Source organism: Monodelphis domestica, chromosome 4 (assembly GCF_027887165.1).
Source record: "Monodelphis domestica isolate mMonDom1 chromosome 4, mMonDom1.pri, whole genome shotgun sequence".
Classification (NCBI taxonomy): Eukaryota; Metazoa; Chordata; class Mammalia; order Didelphimorphia; family Didelphidae; genus Monodelphis; species Monodelphis domestica.
The window spans coordinates 282,754,092-282,766,452 of record NC_077230.1 but is presented as its reverse complement, the minus strand read 5'-3'; positions in this window follow the sequence as shown (position 1 = coordinate 282,766,452).

Sequence of the window (12,361 nt, the reverse complement as noted above, 5' to 3'; positions counted from 1 at the left end):
AACATTATTCACTTGGGGCCCTTGTTACATTGTGTGTGCTTTGAAAAACACTCACCCATGCCAGCTAATGAAGTATAGTGAAACTGAGATAGAGCATTCAGCATGTATAGGCACTAATCTGCTTCAACTCCAGGCTTGACCAAGAATCTTTACTGGTTTAGAACACCTCCTATGTCTTTGGGGTTCCAGCTTCTACTAAATTCAAGAATTTTTATTTAGCTCTGTCATCTGCCTTCCTCTTCCTACTGAGAAGTCTAACTTCTCCCCCAAGCCCTCCTTCTCTCCTATAGGAGCCATATAGTTGCCTCTTGTTTACCCAAAAGCAACTATCCATTTGCAGATACACACAAAAGACATCATGTAATTACAAGCAGTTCCAAGTTTAGAAACAGGTTGTATTACTAAAGTATGTAAATTAGTCTACTGGAACGTAGAATGTGTTTTCCTATAGAAATGATATTATAAATGTAACTTTATAACTTAGGTTTCCAGGTCAACCCACAAAAGCCTCCTTACTCCATGATGGTATTAAGCAATAATATGAATATAATACAACAAAAATTTATTAAACCCTAAAGTGTTTTATTCTGCATTATTCTGAGCATGAAATGACTGGATGCCAATTCTTGTTCTCTTAGAGCTTACAGTCTAGAAAGTGATATGACATAAATACAGACAACTATCACACACAATATTAAATAATGAGGGCTTTAAAAAGGTGCAAAACAAAGCATTATGTGAAGACCCAAAGGTACTAGAGGTTATTGTTGACCAGAAAGAATAGGGAAGACTTCCTATAAAGAAGTAGCATTTGAGTTAAGTGAAAGTTTAGATGGAATCTAATAAAGAGGAGGAAAGAAAGCATAAGGAAGAATATGAGCAATTGCATACAGGTGGGCAAGAATAATTCATATGAAGGTCAGAGAATAATCTCACTTGGCTAGGATGCAGAACTGTTCTGAGAGCCATAACTAGGAAGTTATGTACCAGGGCATGACATTTGGGGGGCACTGAGGGCATATGTGGTCTTTCAATGGTATAGTATAAATATAAAAAGCTGGTAGAGAAGTATAAATATAAAAAGCTAATAAAAATGTGAAGCTACCAGATGTCAAGCTGAGGTGACTTCCCCATTCTTAATCCTGCCATAGTTTCAGTGTCTGTCTTAGCTCTCTCTCTCAAGGTGGTGCTTTTCCCCATTTTTCTCCCCTCCCCTGCTTAACTGAGGCCAGCTTCATGTTGTTTACTACGGGAGCATGCATAGTCCTTTTTGCCTGAAATGCAAAAAAAAAAAAAAATCCTACTTAAAAGACAAATATTAGTGACACTCTGTTACTAGTCCTCAGGAGCTAGTAGTACTGAGGAACCAGTCATTGGAATTCACTACAATACTAGCTAAATAGGCTCCTGACTCAAAGCACCATTTTTATAATTTTTTTTTAAAAAGTAATCTGAAGCCTGACTATGAACAGACTTAAACATTAGGCTAAAAAGTTTGCATTTTATCCTAAAGGTAATAAGGAGGTACTGGAGTTTTTTGAAAAGTGGATTTACATGATCATATGCATGCCTAGAAGAACTGTTCCAAGAACCTCTGTGGAGGATGAATTGAAGAGAAAACCAGGAGCCCAATTTTGTAAAAGTTTAGAGCAGAGATGAAAAGAGCTCAAACCAAGGTGGTAAATGTGTGAGTGGAGGGAAAGAGATACATAGAAGGGATGTCGTGGATGTATGGATATTGAAAGGAAAATAGGTTGATTCTGAAGTTATGGACTTAGATAATTGGGAAGATGGTTGTGCCATTAGAAAACCAAACCAAACAAAAACCAAAAACAAAAGAAAGGGTAAAATTTGGAGGAAGGTCAGGTTTCGAGGAAGCAATGAATTCTTTTATAGATACCCACGTGGAAACCACACAGAACACTGACTATCTAGAATAAGAAGATGGGACTATGATTGTTCAGAAAGTGTTTCTCTATCTCTAAAATTCCATAAGGCTCTCCCTGTCCACTACCCTCTGTTGGTAACAATTTGAATGTACAAGTTAATAACAAATCAGCTGTTTGTTAATGAACAATCTCAGTTCTTGAGGATTCAAGAGGAAACATATTACCCATCTGTTATTAGAAAGATGACGGATTTAAAGTATGTGATTTTTGGTGTGTGTGTGTGTGTGTGTGTGTGTGTGTGTAGCCAATGCAGGAATTTGTTTTTCTCAACTATTCATATTTGTAATAAAGGTTTTGTTTGTCTTACTTTCTCAATTTGGGTGAATGGTAAATGTGAAATAAGAAGAGAATGAGGATCTAAAAATAAAATAATAAATTAAATTTAAAAAATAAATAAACCAGGTATTTAAATGGCAGAGAGTTCATTTATACTAAGAATATTATATGCTTAGACAATTCTATATCACCTTGTCTCTATTTTTTCCTCTTCCCAAAGACAACCATCTTTAGATAAGAGTTGAATTAAAAGTGTATGAATTTCAATTCTTGGTTACTCTGATCCAAGCATACTCTACCCTACTCTCATACACCTCTCTTCAGGTACTTCCTGTCTCAGTTTTCTCTTTTAATCAAATATCACTTCCTAGGAAAATATTTTAGAAACTCATTGAGATTAAGGTGAAAATGAGTTATAGCACAAAATACTGGAACTAGGGACCTTACCAACATGATGGTGACCCATCTCTAACCCCGATAAGTTGTACAACCTCAAACTCAGTCCTTTTGGTTCTCAGTTTCCTCACCTTTAATATATAAAGGGATGAAATGTCTAAGATCTTTTCCAGATTTAAACTCTGATCTTTGCCCCTGTTCTGACACTTATTTAGCTGTGTAGCCTAACTTGAACATTTTTTAAAAGTGGATAATGATAGTTGCCCTAGCCAAGATCATAGGCTTAGGGCTCAAAGAGATTTTAGAGGCAACCTAGCTCATTTTCCTCATTTTATTCAAGGAGGAAAGGAAGAGTAGGAGGTGGGAGAGAGAGAAGAGAATAAGCAATTTTATACAGTGCCTATACAGTGACTCTTACTTTTTAAAGCACTTTTAAAATATTATATTAAAAGAATCAAAAGGCATAGGAGGAAGTTGAGGCCAGAGAGTCTAAGAAAATTGTTTGTGGTTATAGAAATAGAAGTAACAGAGCTTAGATTCAAATCCAAGTCCTTTGACTATAAATCCAGACTATGTGATTCTCCTGCTCAACCAATTCAGGTGTCTTCTTAGGATAAAATCCTAATTTTTCCAATTTCTTTTAAAGCCCAGCACAATCTCTCCCTAGCCTATCCTTCAAGCTTCACTGGATATTATTTCAAACTTACCTTTTCTCTGTCCCTCATAAAAATTGCTACTCTTTCAGGATCTTGAAATGTTCACCTCCTTATTCTCACCTTCAGGTCTAGAATGTACTTCTTTTTCCTCCCCAGAGCCCTCTTGTCCTAGAATGCAGCTCAAGCACCACATTATTCAAGAAGCCTTTCCTGATTTCCCCCAACTACTAATACTATCCCTTCCCCAACTACCTTGTATGAAACTACTCAGTATATATTCTCTTTAGATCTCTATAGTACATATTTAAATATGTACCCTTTGCCTCCCCAGTCAGCTCTACTAAGTGGGGATTATTGCATTTTTTTTTTGTAACCTGCAAAAAATATACTTACATCTTCAGCATTTAACATTATCAGTCAACAAACATGTATTTAGCCTGTACTATATACCAGGACTGTGTTAAATGCTGGAGTTAGAAAAGGAAAAGAATGGATTAAAAAGTGCTTGCTCTCAAGGAACTCAGTCTAATGGGAGAGACAACATGAGAACAACTATATACAAACAAGCTCTATACAAGATAATTTGGAAATAAGCAACAAAAAGAAGGCAGTAAAATTAAAGCTTGAGAATGGCTTCAGAAAGTGGGATTTTACCTGGGACTTGAAGGAAGTCAAGGAAGCCAAGAAGCAGAGATAAGGAGGAAGAGCATCCAAGGGAGAGAGTCAGCGAAAAGGAAACTGAATATCTTGTTTGAGGAACAGCAAGCAAGGAGCCCACCTTCCCTGGTGCATTGTGGGGGTAGGATATTAGGTGTAAAAAGCCTGGAAAGGTGGCAGAGGGGGTGAGTTATGACGGCTTTTTTTTAAACCCTTACTTTCCGTCTTGGAGTCAAATCTGTGTAGTGGCTCCAAGGCAGAAGAGTGGTAAGGGCTAGGCAATGGGGGTTAAGTGACTTGCCCGGGGTCACACAGCTGGGAAGTGTCTGAGGCCAGATTTGAACCTAGGACCTCCCGTCTCTAGGCCTGGCTCTCAATCCACTAAGCTACTCAGCTGCCCCCATGAAAGGCTTTTAATTCCAAACAGAATCTATATTTGATCATGGAGGGGATAGCTGAATGTATGGCGTATGTGGGTGTGACCTCTGCTTTGGGAAGATCACTTTGGCAGCTGAATGGAGGATGCACAGGGGTGAGGAGAGATGAGTCCCAGAGATAAATTAATGGGATAGGGCCATGTCTGGGCTTGAGGTGATGAGGGCCTGCACTAGGATTGTGGCAATGTCAGAGAAGAGAATGTTAGGAAAGTAAAATGGACAAGGCTGGGCAAAGACTGCAGATGGGATGTGGGAGATGGGAAAGCTGGGGAAATGGTGCAGGCTGCAACAGTTATAGGGAAGCTTGGAAAGAGAGAGGGTTGGCACATAGTAGGTGATTAATACTTATTGATTATTTTTTTCATGGCATCATGTGGCCTTAGGCTAGATATAAGGTTAAAAATGAAATGCATTACATTAGTATATGAACCTGCCTTGTAACCAGAGAAATGCAAGGTATGACTATGCTTAATCTGTTACCTTTCCCAGATAAATTTACATTTCTAGAATAGTCTCCTTTTAGGCATAATCCAAAGAAATGGGTACTCTAAAGGTGAAATTTCAGACATCAGAGAACAGAGAGAGGGGCGTGGAAAAGAAGGAAAGATTTTACCTCTGAAGTCATAGCTGTAGTTTACTAGCTCCACCTACTCCAGAGATCATTCTATTGTAGCATTTTGTCATTTGGTTTCCTCATTTCTTCTCCCTTCTGTGCCTCTGAGGACAGGTGAGTCAGGGATGATTTCAGTCCAAGTCTCTGAGCCCCTCCAAAGGGTCTAGCTTTGCCCATTGTTCTTCCAGCCTCCACTGCTCCTAGTCCCCTTTCTACTCTCAGTCCCTTCTCTTCTGCTCTATTTTAGGCAGGGCTCAGTTGTTCTTGTGATCTGGACACACTCAGAGGAAAAGTGTAATGGCCCCATGCAGTTATCTCTGCCTCATCAGACAGCCTGGTGTCAAATAAGAAGGCTCACCACTCTCAGCCCCCAAAGTGCCTGTCACAATCTGACTGTCTGCTTTACCAGAAGTTGGCTCACTCCCGCTCTCAGCTGTTTGTTCTTCCTCTTCATTACGATTCTGGGGGGATTTTTATTTTCCACCAAAGCAAAGCATGAGGCCCTGACAATCCAGGATAGCCTTGAAATAGGCCCACCCTTTGCAACCCTCTCCTCCTTCCAAGCTGCCAGGGGAGCTTAAATTCTCTTCCTGCAATCCCACACCCACACCCAGCTGCTCTTTTTGTTCTCCATCCCTTGAACTACTCATCCAAGAGATGACTATTGATACCATCTCAGAGGACACCTCTGTGCTCCATGCTGAGGTTCTCTGATAGCTTTCAGATATTTTTTCACACACTTAAAAATAATTCTTGATAACTGGATATTTTTTTTTCTTAATGAGCTACTTAGTAGGTTGGAATTGAACTCCTTTCCAGCTCTGATTTCTATTTATAAAGATGAGAACAAAATGTACCCACACATGCATGCATACATATGAAAGCGTGTGTGTACACATACGTGCAAATATACACTCTTCCCACTGTGGGTTGCCAGAGGGACAGCTCTTGCTTGCCAGGAGCCAGGAATGCTTCCATTGATGTTCTCTTGCAGACAAAATAAATGGAAACATTTGATAGAGAAGAAAGGAAGTAGCCATTTACCTCTATCTCTTTAAGCCCTTACCCTTATATGTGGACACATCACACACTACTGCAAAATAGAAAGGGACTCGTAAAGCTGAATGTTCAGAATGGACCTAGTGTGAAAAGAAATCTAGTGGATAGGTCATGATGGACTGTTCAGAAGGTCTGGATGCTCTCTCTAGCCCCAATCCTGATCCTGATTCAGAAGATGTCTTTTCCTTTTCAATTCAATTTCGACTAAATTATTCAGTCCTGCCCCCTCCTTTGGGAATCATCGTTATGAAGATTTCAGTAGCAGCTCCCTAAGATCAACCATGACCTTAGACCACTCCACCCACAGACTGAAGCTAAGGATAATAGTGAGTTTCACAAATAACCAGTCAATTCAGAGTCAGAGAGTCTCTGAGTAATCACAGCAACAGAGCTGGGAGGGACCTCAGAAGGTTCTCACAATCTCATTTTAGACATGAAGAAACAGGAACTCAGAGAGTTTAAGTAATCTTTCCAGGGTCACACAGTTAGTAACCATCTAAGCTAGGATTTCAAACCAGGTATTCCTGATTCCAAATCCAATGCCCCATCCAACATACATCCTGCATGTCTAAAATATTCTCTGTAAAAGAGCAAAAGAGCAGGGATTAAGAGTAGAAAGGAAACCAAGGGCAAAGGATGTAGGGGGAAAACTGTGGAGGGTTGAATAACATAGGGTAGAGATTACATCTTAAATCAAAAGGTACTTTTTTGATTTCCTACACTTAAATTTCTGGTTGACTTATTGCCTCTCATGCTTTATGCATTTGCATTAACCAGTTACAGTGCATTTGGTTTTGTGTGCAACCCTAAGGGAAATACAAATATTACATATTTTTATATATTACATATAATACATATTTACATATTAAATATTATGTAAGAAAAAGCTTACATTTAATATAGCATTAAGGATATACATATAACTTTAATAATAGGCAATGATCCATAAATATTTTAGGGAAGAAGGGGAACTTTCTGATTCTTCCCCATGCAAAACACTCAAGGATTCAGTCCAAGATCTGGGTAGAAAAAAAGGGACATCCCAGAAAAGTGGAGAGGGGTTTAGCTCCTAGGACACATTATATTTTGTAAACCTGTCCTAATAGAATTTAGATTGGACCTTACAAGGCAAAATTGAATTTAATTCATGATTTATTACTTTAAATGAACCTTGACTTGTTTAATATTCATTGCTAGTAGCATGCACAAAGCCAAAATCCTTTAATAAAGTGGGCCTTAGAATGGTTCAAACTCAGTCCTGGGTCAATCAGTCTTTTCTTATCTCTGTCAGATAAGAGCCAAGAGCACTCAGTTACTCAGGGAGAATAGCTTACCCCCCACAGCAGACCTTTCCCAGCTCTTTTCTAAGATGCTGTTGTGCAGCTTTCTTGAACATTAGAGACACCCAGCAGATGTGATCTCAGCCAGAGTTGGGAAATAGTTCCTCAGCCCCAGGATTCTGATACAGTCAAGTGCCCAAAGGGAAATTGTTCTAGCTATATACCTTCCTAGAAAAAGTTATGGATTCGAGTCTAAAAACGTAGGTTTTAGTTAGAACTCAGTCACTAGCTGGGCATGTAACCTTGGAATTCTCTGAGCTTCTTTACCTTTAAAATGATGAGTATGGACTCAATGCTCTCAGAGGTCCTTTCCAGTCCAAACATTCTAATTCTTCAGTTCCTTTCACTCTCGCTGCGCTTGAGCATATAGACACCCATTCTTCAGTATCTATGCCAGACTTTTCCTCTGTATGGAATGAAATGCCTCCTGTGATTTTTCTGTGTGTCCTTCATCTTCCATTAGACTGTGAGTTTCCTAAGGACAGGGGCTTTTTCTTTTCCTTCTTTTCTATAATTACCCACAAGACTCAGTTCCCTATCCTCTACAGAATGGATGTCACATATTATGGATGGGCTCAGAGGGATGGCATTGAATTAGTGGTTGTCTTTTGTCCTTCCTCTCTGTCTCTCTTCCTTTCCTTCACACCCAAGTCATAGTCACTCTTTGGAAAGACCCAGCAGAGCAGAAGGATGATCTGGGTGTACTCGGACACAGGGTGGCAGCAGTCATTGGTATGGCTGATGAAAGCGTATCTCCCAGCAAAATGAATCACTTTTTGGAGTTAATGCCCATCCTGTCCCTTCACTACTATTGCTGTATAACATTACTTCCTCTGACATACTTGAGTTTATGAACACAATTTGGGAGAGGAGAACAGGAACAAATTGCATTTTGGCAGAAGGATGTTACTAAAAGGCAGAAGGGGGTAGGGGAAAGGATTCTACCCTTATGAAAGATTTAAAAGCTGCTAATCCCTTTATACTGGGAGCAGCTTCACTCTTCTGTCAGGCTGGCCCAGATGCCCCTGGCTGCTATATTAATGCTGCCACAGATTGAAAATGTTTTTTTTTTTTACTCGTAGAAATCTGGTAGAAATGGCACCTGCTTATCCCCATTCCAAGCCCAGCAAAATACAGCTTTCATCACTTGATAGTGTACATGGACAGCCTATGCAGAGACACAAAAATCAATGGGCATCGATCCCTAAGCCAGGAATTCATAAACTCCTTTAAGGTCATGGATTGATTTTTGACTTTCTGTAAGAGAAAAGAGGGACTCCAGACCTCTCTCTTCACTTTTCCCTCTTCTCTCATCTGTACGAGCATAGACATATCGGTACACAGCTTCACTCTCACTTGCAATCTTCTTTTCTCTTTTCACAGGCACCGTCAGGGATGTTGTGCCCAGTATTACAAATAAATTATTCTGCAATGCTGATGCATTAATTTTTCTAATCTTCAGTTTGGGGGATATAGGGGGTTGGAGAAAAAGTCAATTTGAAGAAAAATTATAATATCATAAAATATCATTTTAATAAGGGACATTGGAAGGGAGCTTCAGTATATCCCTTCTCTAACACTTAGCTATATGAATGACTCTGGATGAGTCACTCTGAACAACACAGTCTTCCTAGTACTTCCTTTCTTCATCTATAAAATGAGAGAGTTGGACTTGATGATCTCTGACATCCCTTCCTTTACTAAATCTATAATTTCTTGGAAATGACTGGGCTCTAAGTAGACTAGGGTAATTGAGATCTTGCCCTAGAGTGCCAGGTCTATAGAGGATATTCTTTTTTATTTTTTTAAATATATTTTATTTGATCATTTCCAAGCATTATTCGTTAAAGACATAGATCATTTTCTTTTCCTCCCCCCCCCACCCCCCATAGCCGACGCGTAAGTCCACTGGGCATTAGATGTTTTCTTGATTTGAACCCATTGCTTTGTTGATAGTATTTGCATTAGAGTGTTCATTTAGAGTCTATCCTCTGTCATGTCCCCTCAACCTCTGTATTCAGGCAGTTGCTTTTTCTCGGTGTTTCCACTCCCATAGTTTATCCTTTGCTTATGAATGGTGTTTTTTTCTCCTGGATCCCTGTAAGTTGTTCAGGGACATTACACCGCCACTAATGGAGAAGTCCATTACGTTCGATTATACCACAGTGTATTAGTCTCTGTGTACAATGTTCTCCTGGTTCTGCTCCTCTCGCTCTGCATCACTTCCTGGAGGTTGTTCCAGTCTCCATGGAACTTCTCCACTTTATTATTCCTTTTAGCACAATAGTACTCCATCACCAACATATACCACAGTTTGTTCAGCCATTCCCCAATTGAAGGGCATCCCCTCATTTTCCAGTTTTGGGCCACCACAAAGAGCGCAGCTATGAATATTTTTGTACAAGTCTTTGTGTCCATTATCTCTTTGGGGTACAGACCCAGCAGTGCTATGGCTGGGTCAAAGGGTAGATATTCTTTTAGCACCCTTTGGGCATAGTTCCAAATTGCCCTCCAGAATGGTTGGATCAGTTCACAGCTCCACCAGCAATGAATTAATGTCCCTATTTTGCCACACCCCCTCCAGCATTCATTACTTTCCTTTGCTGTTATGTTAGCCAATCTGCTAGGTGTGAGGTGATACCTCAGAGTTGTTTTGATTTGCATCTCTCTGATTATAAGAGATGTAGAACACTTCTTCATGTGCTTGTTAATAGTTTTGATTTCTTTATCTGAGAACTGCCTATCCATTTCCCTTGCCCATTTATCAATTGGAGAATGGCTTGATTTTTTGTACAATTGATTTAGCTCATTATAAATATGAGTAATTAAACCTTTGTCAGAGGTTTCTATGAAGATTTTTTCCCAATTTGTTGTTTCCCTTCTGATTTTAGTTATATTGGTTTTGTTTGTACAAAAGCTTTTTAGTTTGATGTAGTCAAAATTATTTATTTTACATTTTGTGATTCTTTCTATATCTTGCTTGGTTTTAAAGCCTTTCCCCTCCCAAAGGTCTGACATGTATACTATTCTGTGTTTACCCAATTTACTTATGGTTTCCTTCTTTATGTTTAAGTCACTCACCCATTTTGAATTTATCTTGGTGTAGGGTGTGAGGTGTTGATCTATTCCTAGTCTCTCCCACACTGTCTTCCAATTTTCCCAGCAGTTTTTATCGCATAGTGGATTTTTGTCCCAAAAGCTGGGATCTTTGGGTTTATCGTATACTGTCTTGCTGAGGTCGCTTTCCCCCAGTCTATTCCACTGATCTTCCTTTCTGTTTCTTAGCCAGTACCAAATTGTTTTGATGACTGCTGCTTTGTAATATAGTTTTAGGTCAGGGACTGCAAGGCCCCCATCATATGTGTTTTTTTTCATTATTTCCCTGGATATCCTTGATCTTTTGTTCTTCCAAATGAACTTTGTTATGGTTTTTTCTAAATCAGTGAAGAAGTATTTTGGTAGTTCAATGGGTATGGCACTAAATAGATAAATAAGTTTGGGTAGGATGGTCATTTTTGTTATATTGGCTCGTCCTATCCATGAGCAGTTAATGTTTTTCCATTTGATCAAGTCTAGTTTTAGTTGTGTGGCGAGTGTTTTGTAGTTGTGTTCATATAGTTCCTGTGTTTGTCTTGGGAGGTAGATTCCTAGGTATTTTATTTTGTCTAAGGTGATTTTGAATGGGATTTCTCTTTCTAGTTCTTGCTGCTGAGCTGTGTTGGAGATATATAGAAAAGCTGATGATTTATGTGGGTTTATTTTGTATCCTGCAACTTTGCTAAAGTTGTTGATTATTTCAATTAGCTTTTTGGTTGAATCTCTAGGATTCTTTAAGTAGACCATCATGTCATCCGCAAAGAGTGATAACTTGGTCTCCTCCTTGCCTATTTTGATGCCTTCAATTCCTTTATCTTCTCTAATTGCTACTGCTAGTGTTTCTAGTACAATGTCAAATAGTAGAGGTGATAATGGGCATCCTTGTTTCACTCCTGATCTTATTGGGAATGCAACTACTTTATCCCCATTGCAGATGATATTAGCTGTTGGTTTTAGATATATACTGTTTATCATTTTTAGGAATGACCCTTCTATTCCTATGCTTTCTAGTGTTTTTAATAGGAATGGGTGTTGTATTTTATCAAAGGCTTTTTCTGCATCTATTGAAATAATCATGTGATTCTTGCTAGTTTGCTTGTTGATGTGGTCAATTATGTGGATGGTTTTCCTAATGTTGAACCAGCCCTGCATCCCTGGTATGAATCCTACTTGATCATGGTGAATGATCCTTCTGATCACTTGCTGGAGTCTTTTTGCTAGTATCCTATTTAAGATTTTTGCATCTATATTCATTAGGGAGATTGGCCTATAGTTTTCTTTCTCTGTTTTTGACCTGCCTGGTTTTGGAATCAGTACCATGTTTGTGTCGTAAAAGGAGTTTGGTAGAACTCCCTCTTTGCTTATTATGTCAAATAGTTTGTATAGTATTGGGATTAACTGTTCTCTGAATGTTTGATAGAATTCACAGGTGAATCCATCAGGCCCTGGGGACTTTTTCTTAGGAAGTTCTTTGATGGCTTGTTGGATTTCAATTTCTGATATGGGATTATTTAGGAATTCTATTTCCTCTTCTGTTAGTCTAGGCAGTTTGTATTTTTGTATATATTCATCCATTTCTCCTAAATTGGTGTATTTATTGCCATATAATTGGGCAAAGTAATTTCTAATGATTGCCTTAATTTCCTCCTCATTGGAGGTGCTGTCCCCCTTTTCATCTTTAATGCTGTGAATTTGCTTTTCTTCCTTCCTTTTCTTAACTAGATTGACCAGTACCTTGTCTATTTTGTTTGTTTTTTCAAAGTACCAGCTTCTTGTCTCATTTATTAAATCAATAGTTCTATCACTTTCGATTTTATTAATTTCTCCCTTAATTTTTAGGATTTCTAATTTGGTTTTCTGCTGGGGGGTTTTAATTTGATCG